General features: G+C 44.1%; 2 pseudogenes; both read left to right on the top strand.

Moving 5' to 3' along the window:
• LOC136620553 (zinc finger protein 850-like) overlaps window positions 1–22,549 on the top strand; it is a 493,122-nt pseudogene that overhangs the window by 275,863 nt on the left and 194,710 nt on the right.
• LOC136620538 (oocyte zinc finger protein XlCOF6-like) lies at window positions 2,195–11,296 on the top strand (annotated as a pseudogene).

Below are 22,549 nucleotides of genomic sequence, written 5' to 3'. Positions count from 1 at the left end.
TGCTGACGACATTACAAGAAAAAGAGACAGCCAACAAAAAAACCCCAAACGATGTCATCTGGGCAGAAATATCAACACTACGCCAGAAGATCTTGTCAATATTAGATCAGAGGACGCTGGCTCTGAGAGACAAGATCCATAGGGAAGCTTACGAGGCAGGGGACAAATGTGGAAGAAAGTTGGCACGAGCGCTACACCCTAGAACCCCGGTGACATTCGTGCTCAAAATACAGAGAGCAGGGAAGACACCAGCGATTTCCACTAGGGATATCCTGGAGGAATTCCGCCTATATTATGAAAGACTGTATAATATAGAGCAACCCTCACGGGCAGGAGATAGAGAAGGGGAGGAGGAAAGGACATATCTAGAAGAACATGGCCCGGGCCCGTTAAAGATAGAGGAGGCAGCAGCCTTGGAGGAGGACTTCACATGTGAAGAGGTCGGGGAAATAGTCAAAAACCTAAAGACAGGTAAAGCGCCAGGCCCGGATGGGTTCTCGGCCAGATTTTACAAACTCTTTGGAGAGAAATTATCCCCCATGTTAACTCAGATGTTTAATGAGATTTCTCAGGGGAGCCCCATTCTACCTCAGGCCCTCCAGGCGCATAAAGTAGTAATCCCGAAACTGGGGAAAGACACTACCTCCTGCGCAAACTATAGACCGATACCCCTGATAAACTTAGACGTTAAGATGCTAGCCAAACTTATAGCAAACAGACTCAGCAAGCACATCCCTGACTTGATACATAGAGAGCAGGTGGGATTTGTCTCTGGGAGGGAAGCCAGAGACAATACGATTAAAACGATCTCATTAATATCCAGGGCAAGAGCAGCAAACAAACCATTGTGCTTGCTGACAGTGGATGCAGAAAAGGCGTTCGACAGGGTCAGATGGAGGTTCTTGGAGGGGACCCTCCGTCAGATAGGCCTCGGCCAGAGAATGAGGGAATGGATCATGGCCCTATACAAGGGACCATCAGCCAGAATTCGGGTGAATGGTGCCCTTTCAGATTCCATCTCGATTAACAACGGAACTCGGCAGGGGTGTCCCCTGTCACCCCTGCTGTACGTCCTGTCCATGGAATCTCTGGCCAACGCCATTAGAAAAAACGGGTCAGTCAGAGGACAGACGGAGGGCCCCTTCGAACATAAGCTGGCGCTTTTTGCGGACGACCTCCTCCTGTTCCTGTCGAACCCGAGAGTAGGGCTGCCAGTGGTAATGAAGGAGTTCGATAGATATGGGAGAGTAAGTAATTTTAAAGTCAATTTACAAAAATCGGAAATTCTAAACATAACACTGGCCCAGACAGAGGTAGAGGCCCTTTCGGAGTCTTTCCCCTTCAAGTGGAGACTTTCGGTCATAAAGTATCTGGGGGTACAGATTCCAGCAGACCCTTCACAGATATTCGAACTAAACTTCCTCCCATACCTGGAGGGCCTGAGGGCGGAATTGAGCAAATGGAGACCGCTCTATGTATCGTGGACAGGGCGGATAAATGCAGTCAAGATGGACTCCCTCCCAAAGTTTTTGTACTTATGCCAGACCCTCCCGGTGGCCCTGAACCGGCAATACCTTTTAAATATCCGGTCTTTAATCATTAAGTTTGTATGGATGAACCGCAAATCTAGACTTAGTCACAGGCTACTAACAAGAACCAAAGAAGAGGGGGGACTGGGGCTCCCAGACTTTGCACTCTACTACAAGGCTTGTATTGCTAACTTCGTCCTCTCGCTGTTACAAGCGAAAGCAACTAAACTATGGGTAGAAATGGAACATGCAGCCGACTCCAGGATAGTCCAGGAGGCCCCCTGGATCCCTAGACAGTACCTCGAGGAGGTAGAGAGCCTCCCACCATACCTCATAAAGGTCCTCAAGAAATGGGTGGCATGGGCCACAAGAGCGAGACTGATATCAATACCAGGCCCGCTTACACCACTGGTAGCCAACCCACAGTTCCCACCAGCGAGAGACAAGAACACAATCCTGGCCATACCAGACACTCCAATCCCTAGAATTGTAAACGTAGTAAATCAAGACGGGATGAAACCCCTGAGAGAGTTTTATGGCAACTCGCTTCCCCCCCCCCCAGGAGCCTGGTTGAGCTACCTTCAGGTGAGGGGCTTTGTGGGGTCCCTGACGCCCGGGTAGTGTGTTAATAGACAGCTGACGCCATTCGAAGAGATGTGCATGTCGCCGGGGCCTACGGAGCACGGCATATCAGTAATATATAAACTGTTGCTGGACGGTGAGACGGGGGACTCCCTTCCAAATTACACGGGTCAGTGGGAGAATGAGTTAGGCGGCAACCACTCTGCATCATACTGGCAGAGGGCCTTCCTCATGTGCCACAAAAGCACCAGGTACAGCAGACTACAAGAGCAGAATTTTAAGATCCTCTCACGATGGTATCGGACACCGTCAAGACTACACCAAATCGACAATAGAATACCTCCGATATGTTGGAGGTGCCAAAACGGTCCAGGGACAATGACCCACATATGGTGGGACTGCCCCCCAATCAGGACCTTGTGGAGTAACGTGGAATTATTATATAATGACATGACCAGGTCTAAAGTGTCCATAACAGCGGAGATGGCCCTGCTCCTGATACTGCCCAGATCTATGGCTAGAATTAGAGCTGACTTGTTGAGGCTGGTTATCCTAGCTGTAAGAATGTCGGTACCTGAATTATGGAAATCAGGATCTCCACCCACACGAATAATGTGGTCAGAGAAACTTAATATGTTAATGAGATATGAGGAGGAAGGAGCTGAAAGCGAAAAAGAACGAATTGGGATACATAATCTATGGAGCCCGTGGATATCGATGAGAGCCTCGGACACGTTCAAAACCTGGCTGGAATCAGGTCAACTCGAAGGGTGAAGAATACCGATACAAACAGGCGAGGTGATTTAATACCCCCTAAAACCCACCCTCCCCTACCCCCCCACTCCTAGCCTTACCCGTTCCCCTCCCCCCACCCAGTTAGTTAGTTAGTTATAGTTTGAAATACACTTATTTGTTTTGTAGTATTTATATGTGATGCAGAGAAAGTCGGTCTAATTATCCCCACTGCACAAGAAGATGTGAAGCAAAGACAAAATGTTAAGATGGACCCAGCGGAAGATTACTGTTTATTGTAATGCATCATTTTGGTTTAATATGTAAAATCAATAAAATTTTATTGAATCTAATATTTGTGATTTTGTAATATTTAGTTTGTAAAAGGATGCTTCTGCATATTTAGTCAAAGTTTGGTAAACTTTCCTGAGAGTGTTGAGTGGGTTTGTTAGTGTTAGTAGGATATAAAGCGCTGCGGAATAAGTTGGCGCTATACAAATAAAGATTATTATTTATTATTATTATATCGTCTGCGAACAAGCTTATTTTATGTTGACGGTGTCCAGCATTTATACCTTGTATTTCTAAATTGTTTCTAATGTGTTCAGCTAGGGGTTCCATAACTAGTGTAAACAGTAGCGGTGACAAAGGGCAGCCTTGGCGCGTACCATTGGTAATTGAGAAGGAGTTAGATAATGTGCAATTAACTAGGATTTTTGCTGATGGAAATGTGTAAAGAGCGGATATATCATTTAGAATATCTCCGGTGAATCCGAATTTGTTTAGAGTAGAAAAGGCAAATTTCCATTGAAGGCGGTCAAAAGCCTTTTCAGCATCTAGAGCTACTAAGATTGTCGGGGAGTGTGTCTGGGCTGTTTTGTGGAGTAGATTTAGTATTCTTCTTGTTGCATCTGAGGCTTGTCTACCACTTGTAAAACCCACTTGATCAGAGTGTACAATGTCGGGTAACATTTTTAGGAGTCTGCGGGCGATGGTTTCTGAATATATTTTTATATCACAGTTTAGTAGGGAGATGGGTCTAAAATTTTCTGGTGAAGTAGGTGTTTTTCCGGGTTTTGTGATTGTCACTATTGTAGCCTCTAGCATCTCTGGGGAAAGTATTGTTGTTTGATTCCTTGATTAAAGGCTAGGGACATATGAGGGGATAGATGTGAATGAAAAGTTTTATAATAGTCAATGGAGAATCCGTCAGGACCCCGGGCTTTTGGGGCTTTCAAGGAGTTAATAGTGTCGTTAATTTCCATTGGTGTGACTGGAGAGTTTAAAAGTTCTAGATGGCTTTTTGTAAGTGTTGGAAGTTTTATTCCTTTCAGGAAATTGTCTATGATTTGAGGCATTGGTTGAGGCGTGCTTTTATCGTCTTTTAGATTGTACAGCTTTTTGTAATATTGGCGAAAAACTTCTGTTATTTGAGTAGGATGCATAATCTTTGTTTTTGGGTTATGTGGGTCTGTGATGTACGGAATGGTACGGGTTCTGTTGTATCTCTAAAACGTAACTTTTAATCATCAATAAAAAATAAAAAGGAATTTGTATCTCAAATTCCTAAATTTTAGACACAAAAAAACAAAAACACTATATAAAAAAAAACTGGACCCCTGTATTTTAGAAAGTACACTCGTACATTGTTTCTTTTAACTGGGAGACTCTCCGCCCAAATGGGGCGGGTTTACAGAAGCAAGTACATCTGATTGGTTTAAAGGCTACATACCCCCATTATGGGAGGACCTGCATGAATATATAAACTCCACCAGACATAGAGCTCATTCATAGCCGCCAGTCTACCACAGAGGCTGGTGCTGCTACTTTGTTATTTTTGTTCCTGCAACTTTACTTTGGGGGAAACTGGGTTTATTCATTTGATTTGCCTAGTGATAGGATCGTCTATCTCCCTCATTTTTTGAGGTTAAACTTTCCCGTTTTTGGGATTGACCAATTAGCTAGAAGCTGACTTTTTGTTCTCTCAAAAAAAAAATAATTTTTTTTAATGTGGTTCCTGATGAGGCTACGCCATCCGTAGCGGAAATGCGTTGAACCCACGAAATAAGTCATTTGGCAGTTTGGTGTACTGCACTTTTGTTTTTGTTGACCATAGCTCACAAGAAATTGTATTGAGCTTTAGTGTTACTTATATGTCAGCCATACTTCTGACCTCTTTGAAAATAGCCGAAAAAGCGTGAATGCCCTCACACTTACGGCTTTTTTCTTGACAGCAAAGGCAGCATTTCCTTGTGGGAGGAACAATACACCTGCTCTAAAAGCGGAGGTATTTTTTATGTCTCTCATTTACTGATTAGTTGCAGCAATCTAAGCAAGCTGGGAACATCATTCTTAGTGAGCCGACCTAGATTAGTGCTAGCTCTAGGACGTATACCACTGGGTATAGGGATAGAAAATCCGATACCGTTGGTACAAAAGATCGGTCTCCTAGGTGATTTACACACTGCTTTCCCCTTTCTAAAATACAGGGGCACAGTTGTTTTTTTTTATATAGTGTTTATGTTTTTTTGTGTCTAAAATTTAGGAATTTGAGATACAAATTCCTTTTTATTTTTTATTGATGATTAAAAGTTACGTTTTAGAGATACAACAGAACCCGTACTGTGACAAGTTATACTCCATCTAGGCGTTCTTCCTGCAACTGTGAAACCCGTGATGTACGGAATGGAGGCTTTTTGAGGTCTCTTTTTAATTAATCTGGCTAGCATGCGTGAAGGTTTGTTGTTTGAACTATAGAAGGTTGAGTGGGAAGATTTCAGTTCTTTATCAGAGTTGCTTAATAATGTATTTCTGAGTTTTTTTCTCAGTTCAAAGAGCGTTCTGTGTAGGTTTTCAGAAGGGGATTCCCGTGGTTTTTTTTTCTATGTTAGAAATTTGTGTTGTAAGCATGTTTAGTTTAGTTTTTTCTTTTTTGTGTTGTGAGCTGATTTTGATTAAGACGCCTCTTATGTATGCCTTGTGGGCATTCCATATAGTGATTGGAGAAACTTCCGGAGTAACATTATTTTTAAAATATTCGCTAATCTCCGCTTGGATAGTATTGTAATGTTTTGGAAGTTTCATGAGAAATGTGTTATTTTTCCAGTTTTTGATTTTTTTCTTGTGTGTGGTCCAATGTGATAGATATTGTATTGGGTGCATGGTCTGACCATGTTATTAGACCTACTTGGGCATCTGTGAGAGAGGGAAGAGCCATTTTGTTCACTAGGATAAGATCTATCCTTGAGAAGGATTTATACCTAGGAGAGTAGAAGGAGAATTTTTGTAGCCATGGTTGCAGTGAGGGGGTAGATCTGAGAAGGCCTCTTGATGAGTCTAATATTTTATCTGGCACTGCATTAAAATCGCCACAGATGATTAGGCTACCGACCTCGTATCTCCTTATTTTCCTTGCTAATTTGTTTAGAAAACGTATGGGAGATTGGTTGGGTGCGTATAAGTTTACCAAAGTGAATGGTTTAGAATTGAGCGTGCCTGTTACGATAAGGTATCTCCCCACAGGGTCCGATATTTGTGTTTGTATTGTATCTCTGAATGTGATTAATGTCCCTGCACGTTTTTTCAAAGAACAGGCAGAAAAGATTTTTGGGAATTTATTATGCGTAATAGTTGGACCTGTGGAGGCTACGAGGTGGGTCTCCTGAAGACATAATATATCTGCGTTGGAGGATATTGCTTCCTTCCATAGGGAGGATCTCTTGAAAGGTGAATTCAATCCATTGGCGTTAATGGAAAGTATTTTGATTGACATGTTTTGTTAGTTTTTAGGATACCTTGTTGGGATGTGGGAGCACAGATAGACCAACAGTTGAACTTTTCCTTTCTTGCATGGTAGCTTTGGATAGATCTGAGAATAGGCGAATATCTTCGTAAGGCGCTGGTAGCTTGTTGGCTTTCCGTGCAGCAGACATAAAGCTTCTTTTGTTTGGAAGAAATGTATTCTTGCGATAATGTCTCTTGGTACAGAATCGGTGAGATAGCTGGGCTTAGGAAGTCTGTGAGCTCTGTCAACCGCTAAGTCTAGTGTGGATGCATTAGGAGGCAGAGTGGTCATTAGGCGGTTTAGATATTCAGGAATTTCAGATGTTAATATAGACTCCGGAACTCCGCGAATTTTAATATTTCTTCTATTTCTGTCTTCCATATCTGCGATTTTTGTTTTAAGTTGGGATACTTCATCTACTAGCTCGTAGTGCGCATCTATTAGTGCGTTGTGAGATTGTGAAAATTCTCCCATTTTATTTTCCGTATGTGAAACTCTTGCGCCTGTATCTTCTAATGAGCTTTTTAAGGAGGTTTTTAAAGAGTTGAAATTTGATTGCAGTGAGTCACTTAAAGCCATCACCATGTCCTTAATAAATGTTTCAGAGGCTGGTTGTGAGGAAGAGGGTAAAGCAGCAATATATTCTTTAAGAGTGGGCGCTTGAAATTCTGCATTTATAGTGTCCTCTATCCTGGGTCTCTGTTTTTGTGGACTTGCTGAGGGAGAGTGATCTAAATTTGTTTGCTGCAGGGTGGCCGGCACCATTTTGTGAGCAGCGTGTGGGGCCGTGCTGTGTCTCTTCCCTGCATTTTTGTGTTGCGTTGGGGCAATATGAGATTCACGAGGTTTCCATCTGTGCCTCTGGGGAAGAAGAGTTCTCTCTTCTGCTTCTTGCGCTGGAAACCGGGGATGTCGGAGCACTTGCTGCAGCGGCACGCCGGGTGGCCGGAGCGGAGAAGAAGTCGTCTAGCCGCTTAGGCTGAGGGCGCGGAGCTCTTCTACGAGACATCTTCGGGTGAGTGCCGGCTTCCAGAGCTATTACTGGTGTGATTTATCGGGAGAGGGAGATTCTTAGGTCGCTGTGCAGTTGCTTTTTGGTGGTGTGCCTTGCGGAGATCAGATATTACGCAGCCATCTTGTTCTCGTCCAGGCCACGCCCCCTCAGCCAATCAACTATTGATGACCTATCCTGATGATAGGTCAACAATAGTATTTCACTGGAAACCTCCTTTAAATTTTAGCTATCTCTACTAGAAATTATATTCTGCAATCTTTACAAAGCATTTACAAATACTATGATGTTTTTGTTTGTCTTCTGTCTCTTTTATGTATTTACTAGTGATTTAGTTATCATATGTTATCCTGTTTTTCTTTTTTTTCCATTTTAGTATGTTGCCTTGCTATTGTTTAATTAAAGCTTGATTGGTTAATTGAAAAAAATAAAAATAGGGGAAAAATTATTATTTATTTTACCCCAGGTGAAGACTGGAGTAGAGGCCACCATGAACACCTCGTATCTCTAAATGAAGTAGAAGATAATACCACACAACCTAATTCAATAACCCCTAATGCACCCTTAGTCCTTCAAAGCAAAGATCTATCCGCTGATGGTGCTAGTGAGAGGAAACCTTCTTCACTGATTGGCAAACAAAGAACTGGTCGTAGACTGGGGGAAATATTTCCATGTCACACAGATTTTAAAAAGAAATCAAATCCTTCTTGGGACCAGAGAACCGAAAGAGGTGCAAGGCAAATTTCATGTTCAGAATGTGGGAAATGTTTTAATTCTAACAGCAGTCTTGCATATCATTTAAAATCTCACACAGGTGAGAAGCCATTTTCTTGTACTGAATGTGGGAAATGTTTTAGTCTTAAAAGCACTCTTGCAAATCATTTAAAAATTCACTCAGGTGAGAAGCCATTTTCATGTCCTGAATGTGGGAAATGTTTTCACAAGAAAGGAGCTCTTGTGGTTCATTTAAAAACTCACACAGGGGAGAAGCCATTTTCTTGTACTGAATGTGGGAAATGTTTTACTCATAAAAGCACTCTTGCATATCATTTAAAAACTCACAAAGGGGAAAAGCCATTTTCATGTCCTGAATGTGGGAAATGTTTTATTTCTAACAGCAGTCTTGCATATCATTTAGAAACTCACACAGGGGAGAAGCAATTTTCTTGTACTGAATGTGGGAAATGTTTTAGTCATAAAAGCTCTCTTGCATATCATTTAAAAACTCACACAGGGGAGAAGCAATTTTCTTGTACTGAATGTGGGAAATGTTTTACTAATAAAATCACTCTTGCAAGTCATTTAAAAATTCACACAGGAGAGAAGCCATTTTCATGTCCTGAATGTGGGAAATGTTTTTATCAGAAAGGAAATCTTAATGCACATTTAAAAACTCACACAGGTGAGAAGCCATTTTCATGTCCTGAATGTGGGAAATGTTTTTATAAGAAAGGAAATCTTGATGTACATTTAAAAACTCACACAGGTGAGAAGCCATTTTCATGTCCTGAATGTGGGAAATGTTTTATTGGGAAATCAGAGTTTGTTAAACATCAGAGAACTCACACAGGGGAGAAGCCATTTTCATGTACTGAATGTGGGAAATGTTTTACTCATAAAAGCACTCTTGCAAGTCACTTAAAAACTCACACAGGGGAAAAGCCATCTTCATGTCCTGAATGTGGGAAATGTTTTAGTGAGAAATCATATCTTGTGAGACATTTAAAATCTCACACAGGAGAGAAACCATTTTCATGTACTGAATGTGAGAAATGTTTTACTCTTAAAAGAACACTTGCAAGTCATTTAAAATCTCACACAGGAGAGAAGCCATTTTCATGTCCTGAATGTGGGAAATGTTTTATTGAGAAATCATATCTTGTTCGACATCAGAGAACTCACACAGGGGAGAAGCCATTTTTATGTCCTGAATGTGGGAAATGTTTTAGTGAGAAATCACATCTTGTTCGACATCAGAGAACTCACACAGGGGAGAAGCCATTTTTATGTACTGAATGTGGGAAATGTTTTAATTATAGAAGCAGTCTTGCGAGTCATTTAAAAACTCACACAGGTGAGAAGCCATTTTCATGTCCTGAATGTGGGAAATGTTTTAACCAAAAACCATATCTTGCTCAACATCAGAGAACTCACGCAGGAGAGAAATCATTTTAATGTTCAGATTGTTGTAAATGTTACAATCAAGGAACCTCATTGTAGAATCTGCTGCCTCAGACCGCTTTCAAATGAGCGTATTTTAACTTTGGTCTGTGATTTGTGGACCAGAATATGTAGCTAATGTAAATCTATATCTCTACTCATGTGGCTGCATTTTTCATTGCTGTGTGTCAAAAACCCAGCATGACCTTTTTTGTCTCTGTTTGCCTCCGTTTTTGCTTTTCATTAGTTTTATTTTCTATTGAACAAAAACGGATCCATATTTTCCCTGCAGATAATTAAATAAATGACAGCAACCACTGAGGCAAATACTGATAACATACAGTGCAATGTCATCTGTAACTTGTCTGTATTACGGATGTGTTACAGTATGCTTGTCTGAACCTGGCTAAGGATGAGTTCAAACTCAATATAGTTCCTGCCAAATTTCGGCAGTGTAGTTACAAACTTTCACATCCGCAGCATGCTCTATTTGTTGTGGAAATGTTACAGATCTTCACAGCAATTATTCATACATTATAAATAATCTTGGTATGAAGATCCGCAGGTGGATTTTATTGTGGATTTATTCCATGATGTGTGATCAGACTCTTGGGATGCCTTCTGATGTATAACTTACCCCCAACAGGAGCCATAGCATAACAGAACGGTGCAGGCAGGACTTCTCAAAGGACCTGTGCCAAACAATTATGATGGTCAGATTGGGCACACACCGCCACTGTGCCCACACAACCAGGAGCAGGACTGTAAAACATAGCCACCAGTCTGATGGGAATGGTTGTCAGTCATCACCTTACCTCTTGTATGCGGCAACTAAAGCTAATTAAGCATTCGCATATTAAAGTGTGAATGAGGTCAAATAGTCGCCCCTTTTACTCTCTCCTTCTATGAAGCAAACAAAACTGTCATCTGATAATGATCAGGATTACGAACCATGTTTTTTTTATTTTATGGCCTATTTTCCAAGAGTAGGACCCTACAATAAGGAGACTGAGAAAATGAGACTTTATTAACCTTAATCAAAGATTTGTCCCATTCCACCTGATTAAAAGCTACTCTTTGGCTTCCCGTACACGCAATGTTTCTCCGCAGTTAAGCTTAGGCAAAGCTCTGCTGATTACTGGCCAGCATATAAAGGTAAAGGTGCTGACTGGTGATCAAGCAGAGCTCCATTTGTATTTTGCTACTGAGAAGTCTTGCATGTACAGGCACCTTTTGGAAAACATAGGACCCATTGGATCTGGATTAACCTTCTGACGATAAGAGTGTTTTGGTCCTTTGTGACTAGACACTTTTTAGAAATTTAGCACACTGAGTGATTCAACTGCCATAACTTTCTTTTCTTGGGTTACAAAAATACATATTGTATATATGATGCACGGGACTCTTTTTTTTTTTTTTTAAGTTAGTTTTTATTTGTTTAATTAGAAGTAATATGTATGAAAAGTTATTTAAAAAAAGGCTTTTTGTTTAGTTCTTTGTTAGTGTAAATTGCACATGTTAATAAAGTATGAGAATGGGTTAATTGTTTTGGCCATTTTGATGTATACTTTGTATAGTCTTGCATCACAAGATTGGTGTGGTTTAGGTTTTGGTTTTTTTTACATTTATTTTTATTTATCAGTAATTTTTTTAATATATTTTTTCCTAACATGTTCCTCATGTCATCATTAAAGAATTGTATTTAGCAGTTTTCCACTATAATTGGGGCATCCATGGGAAGCCCAGTTACTGGTGAAAACCAGTTCTCTGTATCTAGTATAGCTGCTTTGGGTCTGCTTAGATCCAGCAGCTCTGCCATGCCGGGGGCGCTGGTCAGTCAGGTACTTACTGGGTCCAATAGAGGCAACAGCACTGCCGATTCCTCTGTTAACTACATATTGCTCGTTAAATTTTATACGAGCCGGAAAAGATGCAACAAAGCTGTTTCTGACAGCCAGGCACCGGTCTAGCTAAAGCAACTTTGCATTTACAATGGTGTATGTTTAAAACCCAGGACCACACGATGTACATATATGGTGCATAAATTTACCTCTAATCAACCATTGATGGATTAATCAGTCATTGGTCACTCAGAAAGGATGAAATGGACTTGTAAGCCAAGTCAAAATACTAATGACCACCTGTCTGTGAGTGAGTTACATGCTCCATTCCTGATCACATGCTCGTGACGTCATCAAAGGTCTTAAAACATAAAACACGCAGAGCCTGATAGTAGCCGTGTGCTTACAGGACCTGTGATGATGTCACTACTATCATAGAATCCTAGAATGGTAGAGTTGGAAGGGACCTCCAGGGTCATTGGGTCCAACCCCCTGCTCAGTGCAAGATTCACTAAATCAACCCAGACAGATGTCTGTCCAGCCTCTGTTTGAACACTTCCATTGAAGGAGAATTCACCACCTCCCGTGGTAACCTGTTCCATTTATTGATCACCCTCACTGTCAGAAAGTTTTTTCTAATATCTAATTTGTGTCTCCTCCCTTTGTTTCATCCCATTGCTTCTAGTCTTTCCTTGTACAGATAATAGGGCTGACCCCTCTGCAGTGTGACAGCCCTTCAGATATTTGTAGACAGCTATTAAGTCTGCTCTCAGCCTTCTTTTTTGGAAGCTAAACATTCCCAGATCCTTTAACAGTTCTTCATAGGAGAGGATTTGCAGACCGCTCACCTTATGCTTACGCTTATGTGATCAGTCACCTAGGCTCTGTGTCTGTGAATAAGTTAGTTACAAGCTCTGCCCCTGATCACATGACTGAGTCTGCTTAGATCCAGCAGCTCTACCATGCGGGGGCGCTTGTCAGTCATGTACTTACTGGGTCCAATAGAGGTAACGGCACTGCCAATTCCTCTGTTCACTACATATTGCTCATTGAGTTTTATGTCAGCCAGAAAAGATACAACAAAGCCGTCTCTGACAGCCAGGCACCCGTCTAGCTACAGTTAGTTTGCATTTACAATGGTGTATGTTTAAAACCCAGGACCACACGATGTACATATATGGTGCATAAACTTAACCTCTTATCAACCACTGACGGATTTATCAGTCATTGTTTGCTTAGGAAGAATGCAGTGGGCTTGTGAGCCAAGTCTCCTCCGAAAGCAATGATTGACGGCTGTTTAACAGCTGAAATCTGACTACAATTGTTGCATTTGGAGTTGGCTCCAATTGTAGCTGTTCTAAAGCGGTGGTTAATTTTTTTTATATAGTTTTGTGCCCCACCGGACCATTCCCTGTTCATTATTGCTACATTCGTGCAGGGCTCAAGTACAGAGCCTCCCCAACAGGTCAGATCTAGCTGTAACCTATGTCTGCAATGGACAAATATAGACATGTATTATAACACCTAAATGTATGGAACACAAAATACGGCAAGTAACAACAACAGATACACTGGGATGGGAACACTATCCCTAACCAATATAGCAAGGCCATTGCTCCAATAGGGGAGGCCCCACAGTAGGAACCTAGGGGACCGAATCTGGCCCTAGATGGAGGATAGGGAAGATGTTTAATGCAAAAGGAAATAGCAATGTATATAACACAGTATACGGTAGAAGTGAATAAGCCTCACACAGAATTTATAGACAGAGGTATTTAGGTGATTGCATTCTGCTGTCTCATCAAACACCTCAGGCAGGACTCTAACCAGCGCCCATGTAGAGGCGAGCCCAGAATAAATACACTTACACTAAATATGCTGTTAGTAACCATATTAATAGTTTATGGAGCAATATGGTAAGCTTATTTCTTGTTCAGCATTCAGTTTCTGCATGCAGAAAACTGAATGAAAGATCAGCCTATGTAAACAGGTAGTCGTTCACTTAGGAACAACTGCCTGTTCATTGAGAATCTCCGTCCCGTTCTACCTCCATTCACTGAGTGCTCGTTCCTGTGAAAAGCACAGGTTTGATTATCGCTGGGACGGTATATGTGCCCAACAGTTCATTCCGTATAAAAGGGCCTTTAGATAAATTATTCTCTGAGTGAGACGTGTTTTGTCTTGTTTTGATTTTAAGTGTTTTCAATTTTTCGTATCCTTAATAACGCTTATATATGTTTGTCTATGTTGGTGCAAATAATTTTTGCTATGATATGCCTCTGGGGTTCAAATTGGTTAGAAGTATATACGAGCCAGGAAATAACTTATCAAGCCACACATGACTTAATGTGGTCAAAGTTATCTGTCTGTTAATTGACAGGCATCAGGTTTTATAGGGGCACATATTCAATTACAATACCTAAAATCTATTATAATGCAGTTATTACCATTGGTCAAAAGAAACCTAAACAAAATATGAATATGCGGGATAAGGAATGTTACATCTAAAATGCCAACCAGATGCACGCAGGTGCAGATTTGATCGTACATGATTAACTTCTTGGAACAGTAAATCTAAACAATAAGTTGTTTAGAGAGAATGTTTAGGAACATACATGAACAGTTAGGAACATGTCAGTTTAACCCGCCGGCCAGTCTAAATGCCACAGCAGATATGTTCTGGAGTAAAAACCTTAGTGATTCACTAAAGGCTTATTAAATAACCATTTAATATCCATAAATCCCCCAGAATAGGTCAACAGAATACAGTGAAAGAGTCAGAGAAGATGGCTTCTTGCTTACAAAAGTGCTACACATAAGATAGAACATGGAGTCATATTCATTTCACTAACATTTCCATTTCCATTTATGTAGTTTTTTTTCTCTGTCAACCAACTATACTTTAGCAATATGTTCACTGTGGATCCAGAGTGCTGTTTCGGTGGTTCAGCACCCCAGCATTTGACCCATGATGCTTCCCAGTTTTCTGGCCCAGTACCTTCCTGTAAACCAGTCATGTCTGTTTGTAATGTAGAAGCTCCTGCTGGTTTATGGAACATCACTGATAATATCCTATCTGGGGGCTCCCATTGGCTGCAGCAGTCGCGTGAGTTAACAACCACATGACTGTTGCAGTCGAAATAAACAGACCATCTAGAGGACCAGAACGGCATTAATTTCACTAGCATCTATTATGAGAGTGTGCATTTCCATTTCTATGTAGTTTTTCTCTGTCATACAAAACTAAATTTTAGCAATATGCTCACCTTGGATCCAGAGTGTTGTTTCGGTGGTTCTGCACCCTGGCATCTGACCCATGATGCCTCCTGGTCTTCTGGCTTGATATCTTCCTGTAAACTGGTCATGTCTGCTTGTAGCCCCAGCTAGTTTATGGAATGTCATTGATAATATCCCATTCGCAGTATACGGAGCCGTCCTCTGTTCACCTCACAGCAGAGACCACGCTGTCCACGGGTGCCACTTACTACCATTTCAAACAGCAAGCAACTGGCAATTCACAGCACTTTATCTCAGTATCCAGTCCAGGTAAATAGCAAGCTAATCACCCCCGGGTGTGACTATATTACGTCACAGCTACTGAGCTATAAGATGCAGAACCAAGTCTAAAACCCACACGGAACTTATTCAACCCAGCAGCATTCTCAGTGCTGCTGCAACAGTACCTCCCCTTCCAGGAGGGGCCCCAGGACCCTTAGCACATGGTCACTTAGGATTTAGCCTGTGAAAAATGTATAACTAGTCGGTCCACATGAACATCTGCTGCTAGCACCCACTTCCTCACCTCAGGACCATAGCCACGCCACTGCACTAAATACTGGTGCGATCTCCCAACTACGCGAGAGTCCACTATGCGACCTACCTCAAAATGAACATCTTCATCCACCACAAGCTGAGCCTGTGGAGATAAACCATTACCTGAGTCCACAAACTTTTTCAACATAGATTTATGAAATGCGTTATTGATTGTCATTGAACTAGGAATCTCCAAACGAAAAGACGCTGGACCAATTCTTTTCATGGTTTTGAATGGACTGACGAATCGTGGACCCAACCTGAATGACCATTGTTTGATTTTTATGTTCCTAGTAGACAACCAAATCAAGTGTCCCACTAAGAAATTAGTCCTCTCCGAGCGTCTGTTTTCCGTCATCAGCTTAAGATTTTTAGCCAACGTCTCCGTAAAATCCAGCGATCTATTGTCTAGCGCAAATTCAGGCAAAGGCCTCAATCTCCCAGCAGGAGAATTCCGAGGTTACTTAGCCTTGGCACAAACCTCACAGGATGCGACAAAACTGAACACACCCTGTCGCAAAGATGGACAACAAAACTTTCTTCTGAGTAGCTTCTGGGTCTTATTGATTCCTGGGTGCCAAGCCAACACAGGATTGTGTACTTCAGACAGTACTTGTAGCCTCAAAGGGGTAGGTACAAACGGCTTTACTGCCGGTGATAAGTCCTGTGCATTACGGACCTGCTCCTCCAACCCCAGGGAAACCGCTGATACCACCACCCCCTCCAAAAGAATGGATGCGGCAGCTTCATCTGAAATTATGTGAATGAAACACCTTGAAACAGCATTAGCCTTACCTTTTTTACTGCCTGGTCGACATGTAACAAGAAAGTCAAAACGTGAAGAAAACAATGACCACTGCGCCGTATTGGGCTAAGTCTCTTGGCTGACTCCAGGTAGATTAAGTTTTTGTGATCCATAAAAAACTGTCACCTTATGCTGTGCTCCTTCCAACCAGTGTTGCGACTCCTCTAATCGCCAACAGTTCTATGTCACCAATGTGATAATTGCGCTCGGCCAGCGAAAACTTGCGTGAAAAAAAGCACAAAGCTGAAGATCTTGCAATGTATTAGTGCCTTGGGATAGCACCGCACCTACCACCACTTCTGAGGCATCCATCTCCAGTACTAACTGTCTGGACAAGTCCAGTTGTACTAAAACAGGAGCCGCTGCCAAACATCCCTTCAATACCTGAAAGGATTGTAATGCCCCTTCTTGTGAAAACGCATTAGCAGAGACAGACCAATCTTCAGGTAACCCAGCTTGCACAGAACACACTTCTACCAAAATACAACAATCATTACAGTAGGGGCTCTACTTAACATTGTCTCTCTTCTCCCAATCTACCACAGGATTATGCAACCGCAACCAGGGCAAACCCAAGATGATTTGCGCCGGAAAAGATTCCATTACATACAAAGTGATGACTTCAGTGTGAAATAATCCAATTTTTAAACAAAGGTTTGGTACACAAAACCTCTGAGACAATGGAGAGATATCAACAGCAGAGATGGGGATGGGGTAATCCAGAGGTTTTACCTCTAACACACACCGCTTGACCGTCTCTTGACGGATAAGATTGACGCCCGCTCCACAATCCAAGAAGATCATGATTGGGTCAATACCACGCTCAGCGAGTGTTACAGTGGGAAGCACCAGCCTGGGGCACGATATCCAAGCAATCATAGCATCTCCCCTCTAACCTCTAGACTACCTAGTCTTCCTGGCTGAAAGTTATGGCGAGCACAATTATACAGGAAATGTCCCGTCAGGTTGCAGTGGAAACACCGCCCTTTGCCTTGATCCCTCTCCCTTCAACGAGCATTGCCAACCAATGAACCCAGTTGTATGGGATCCTCCCCATCCGTAGGCAGGGAAGCTGGAATATAAGAAAGCTCCTCATGTCTTCCCCTAATCCGTCTTCCTACCCTAATGGCTAAAGACATTGCTGCATCAAGGCTTTGCGGCACGGGATACCTCACCAAAAGATCCTTAATCTTATCTGCTATGCCACAATAAAACTGACTTCGCAATGCAGGGTCGTTCCAATTAGTTTCAGTTGACCAGTGGCGAAATTCAGCACAGAACTCCTCAATAGGAGAATCCCCCTGATGTAAGCCTCTGAGCTTCCCCTCTGCCAGTGAGACCCTAAGGCCTCAAAAAGACGATCCACAGAGCGCAAAGCTTCAAAAGAGGACAGCAAAAAAAAATGACCATGCCTGAGGGGTAACCTGGAAATAATGATTCCCACTCCCTGGAGCTCGTCACCTGAGGACAAGGGGCGTAGGCTGAAATAAAGTTTGCAGGACTTTTCGAAACAAACATTTTTTAACCTATCTCCAGAAAAACGATCTGGAAGATTGATCTTAGGCTCCTTAATATAATCCTCTAGGACAGGTTGCTGCTGTTTGATATCAGCAACCTCCAGTGCCAGTGCCTTCAGCTGACAGGATAACACCTCAATGGGATTCATCTTAAAAAAGGTAAACAATATCCCACCGAGTTAGTACGAAGGTGAATTCTGTTATGTCCGCAAATGACTTGCTGGACTAACACCTGCAATTATGCACAATAATAGCCCAAAGTTCAGAAACTGATATAAACAACACAAAATAAATGGGAAGTCTTTCCCTAAACACGTGAGGACAAGGGCGAGGGCCCTGCCTAGCACAGCAGACTGATTGCTTCAATAGATGCGGGCCTGCACTCGTTCCTGGGATCTAAGTAACCCTGCTTGGCCAACAAAATAAAGGACAAAGCAAACCCCAAAAGGAAACACAAAAGGAACTTAGCTGCTGGTGAAGCTGCATTACATGGATCCGTCCTCTGTTCACCTCACAGCGGAGGCCACGCTGTCCACGGGAGACACTTACTACCAGCTCAGACAGCGAGCAACTGGTAATTCAAAGCACTTTAGCTCAGTATCCAGCCCTGGTAAATAGCAAGCTAATCTTCCCCAGGTGTGACTATATTACGTCAAACCTACTGAGCTAGAAGGTGCAGAACCAAGTCTAAGAGTGCACTCACAAGAACGTATATCGGCTCGGTTTTCACGCTGAGCCGATATACGTCCTCCTCATCTGCAGGGGGGGGAGCCTGGAAGAGCCAGGAGCAGGAACTGAGCTCCCGCCCCTCTCTGCCCCTCTGCACTATTTGCAATGAGAGGAGGCGGGACGGGGGTGGGGCTAAGTGGCGCGAATTAGCCCCATCCAGCCCCTCCGTATTGCAAATAGTGCAGAGGGGTGGAGAGGAGGCAGAGAGGGCGCGGGAGCACAGTTCCTGCCCCTGGCTCTTCCATCCTCCCCCCTGCAGATGAGGAGGACATATATCGGCTCGGCGTGAAAACCGAGCCGATATACGTTCTTGTGAATGCACCCTTAAACCCACACGGGACTTAGTCAATCCGGCAGTGATCTCAGCACTGCTGCAACAGGTTCGTATTAGAGGGTCATTTAATGTGAATGTGTTAGCACAGGGGTCCCCAACCACCGGGCCGCGGACCCGGGCCGATAGGTGGTTAGCGCCGGTCAGCAGAATTTTTCTTCTAAATGCAAGGCCCGCGGGCCGAATCCGGCCCGCTGCCTCGTGCTATGTGGCGCGTGGCGTGCCGACGCCGCTGACCACTGAGGCGATTACCAGCGGGGGCGCCGCAGCTCCCCGCTGGTAATCGCGCTGGTATTGACGCACACTGACCTGTGTGCAACCAGGATCCTCCTCCCCGAGTCTCCTGCTCATTAGTTTTGCAGGAGAGGACTCGGGGAGGAAGCGTGCAGGACTGCACACTGACGTCTGGGCTTACAACTGCGGGGGCTGCTTACTACTGGGGGGGCTGCTTATTACTGGGGTGGGCTTTATACAACTGGCGGGGGCTGCTTATTACTGGGGGCTTACTACGAGGGGAGCTGCTTACAACTGTGGGGGCTGCTTACTACTGGGGGGCTGCTTATCACTGGGGGGGCTGCTTATTACTGGGGTGGGCTTTATACAACTGGGGGGGCTGCTTATTACTGGGGGGCTGCCTATTACTGAGGGGTGGGGGATGCCCATTACTGGGGGGAGGATGCCTATTACTGGGGGGGGGCTGCTTATTACTGGGGGTGGGGGCTGCTTATTACTGGGGGTGCGGGCTACTTATTACAGGGGAGGGGCTGTCTATTACTGGGGGGGGGGATAAATTATATGCTGTCCTGTGTGTGCTGGGGGGGATAAATTATATGCTGCCCTATGTGTGTGCTGGGGGGGAATAGATTATATACTGCCCTATGTGTGTGCTGCCAGGCGGGGGGGATATATTATACTGCCCTATGTGTGTACTGGGGGAGGATATATTATACTGCCCTATGTGTGTGCTGCCAGGACATTCTAAATGTCATAATTGAATAAGTATGCACTAAACTCCAACCCAACCCCCTTCATAACCCCGCCCCATATAACCAAAGCCCCGCCCATGTCCCACCCCACCCTGCCGGGCCTTGTGAAAATGTTCTTGCTTGAAGCCGGTCTCTGGTGCCAAAAAGGTTGGGGACCACTGTGTTAGCGGATTGGAGTGTGCAGGCTGGGTGATGTATAGACAGAAGGGAAGTGATGTACGGTGGTGTGGCGCCATGGAGAGCTTTGTGGGTGAGGAGTTTGAATCTAGATCTGTAATGGATGGGCAGCCAGAGCAGTGATTGGCATAGTGCAGAGGCATCTGAGAAACAGCTGGATAGGAAAATGAGTCTAGCTGCATTTAGTATGGATTGGAGAGGGAAGAGTCTGGTGCAGGAAAGGCCGATGAGCAGCGAGTTGCAGTAGTCAATTCGGGAATGGATGAGAGGGACAACGAGTGCCTTTAATGTCTCCGTGCTGAGAAACGGATGGATTTTAGTGATATTCCTGTGTTGCAGCTGGCATGTTCGGGCCAGAGATTGGATGTGGGGGGGGGGGGGGGGGGGGTGAGGGAGAAGTCAGAATCCAGCGGGCGTTCTGTCTGGGGGTTATGATGGTGCCAGACACTGTTATGGAGATGGGGAGAGGTTGGGCTGGAAGGTGGAAAATAACTTAATTGTATTCTTTCTTGTTTCTTGCTTTCTCACTATTAACTTCACCTCTCCCTCACCGCTGCACTAACTCCTTCAGAACTCTACTTGCTTCTGTCACTGACCAGAACTACAACACCAACTGATCTCTCTAGATCTGGGCGGATGTATTTATAGACTCTGGGTCCTCCCAGGAGCATAGAGCTCAGGGGCTAGACAGGTGCATGAGAATAGACTCATTGTGTATACACTCTGGCTCCAGGGTTTTGGGCTCTATGGTCCTCTAGTTATCAACTACATTTTAGCAATGTAAATAAATAGAATAAAACTTTATTAATAAAATAACATTACACTATAAATCTGTGTAGTCACAACTTCAGGCCATGTAAATACGCTGTGTAGTCAAGCAATTGAAAATCCCTTAAATCTCTTCTGCACACGTATTTCGCCCCGTCTTGCAGAGTTTAGTACAAATACACTCCATATTACCGCCTGCAGAAGATAAATGCAGAAGCGCTCATATATTTGTGCCAGCACATTCAATGGGAAAAGCAAAGATGGCGGCAAGAAGTAAGGGAGGAGCAAAACCCGAATAATGGTGATACATCAGAAGAGTCCAGGACTGTGGAGGTTCAGTAAGTGCTTGAAATGGTGGAGGTGCTGCCTGCCAGATGACGCCCCACCTAGATGGGCGTAAATGTACAGAGAGGGAAGGGTGAAAGGAGGGGTGAATAGGAGCAACTCTCTAGATAAAGGGGATATTGGAGATAGAAAAATATATATATATTAGAGTTTAAATGCTATTAGAAATATTTTACACGGAGAGATTGTTGTTAAACCGTTGGATTGTGCGAATTTGAATGCTAATCGTTTGGCGCAAACTCGGCCAACAATTGAATGATGAATGAGAATGTGTGTGTTTGTCATTCGTTGTTCATTTTGTGCTGGGGCAAAAATAATCGTTCACTCGCCGCTGCGTGTGATCAGCGACCAGTAAGGCCTCATGTCCACGGGAAAAACTGAATTGCTGAATCTGCGCAGATGATCCGCAGTTCAATATGCCCAAATACATTCATTGGGCATTCCAGGTAAGTAAACACCTGCGGATGTTGTTTTTCCAGCGTGCAAATCGTACGGCGAGAAAACACCCGCAGTATGCTGCATTTTCTGCAGTTTCCCCCTCGGACGGCTTCCATTGCAGTAAATGGAAGCCGTCCGTGCCGCGGGAAAGCAGGGGATTTGAAAGAAAAGAAAATCACGCCGCATCCACTGTGCAGAAGGAAGAAGATCCGGCCCCAACGGAGAAGACCCCCACGGCAGCCGGACAGGTGAGTAATGTCTTTTTAGACCTCATGGCTGCGGGCACGAGTGGAAACCGCTGCGGGATTCCACACTTGTAAACCGTGTGTGCCCGCGGACACGAGGCCTTAGTCAGTCAGCGGTTTATCTGCCGGTATAAACAGGCTGCATGAGTCAACAATGTCATTTATCTCCCCGTGTAAAAGGAGCTGGCGGCTGCTCACATCTGCGCTGCCGATTACAGTATGGGAGCAGAATCCCCTGGATGAACCAAACTGCTGGACGGACCCCATAGACTATAATGTACGGCTTTATCGTATGTCATTACACGCCGGATCTGCGCCGCACGCTCTGAACGGAGCCTCCAATGCCGGTGTGAACAGAGCCCCATAGAGATGTGCTTCACCAGCCTGCGGCCATTTACTCTACGGCCGCCTGCAGACGGGGGCGGAAATTCCGCAGCGGGATTTCCGCCCTTGGAAGCTGCCATAGGATTGCGTTAGCAAAATCAATCCTAGGCAGACGGACGCTGTTTGTCCGCGCAAAATCTCGCGTGGCAAACAAACCGCAGCATGTTCTATTTCTCTGCGGGACTCGCTGAGCCCCGCACAGAAACGTCACTGCCCGGCTCCGGGCGGCGCATGCGCCGGCTGCCCGGCAAGCCGACACATCAAACAGCCGGAGCCATGGGCGCCGGTGAGTACGCGTTGCTCTCTGCAGGCGCTCGGGTCGGGTCACGCTGCGAGAATCCTCACGCCGAATCCGACCTGCCCGTCTGCGT

This window comes from Eleutherodactylus coqui, chromosome 3 (assembly GCF_035609145.1).
Source record: "Eleutherodactylus coqui strain aEleCoq1 chromosome 3, aEleCoq1.hap1, whole genome shotgun sequence".
NCBI lineage: Eukaryota > Metazoa > Chordata > Amphibia > Anura > Eleutherodactylidae > Eleutherodactylus > Eleutherodactylus coqui.
The sequence above is the reverse complement of the archived record's forward strand: the minus strand, read 5'-3'. Positions and strand labels throughout refer to the sequence as shown.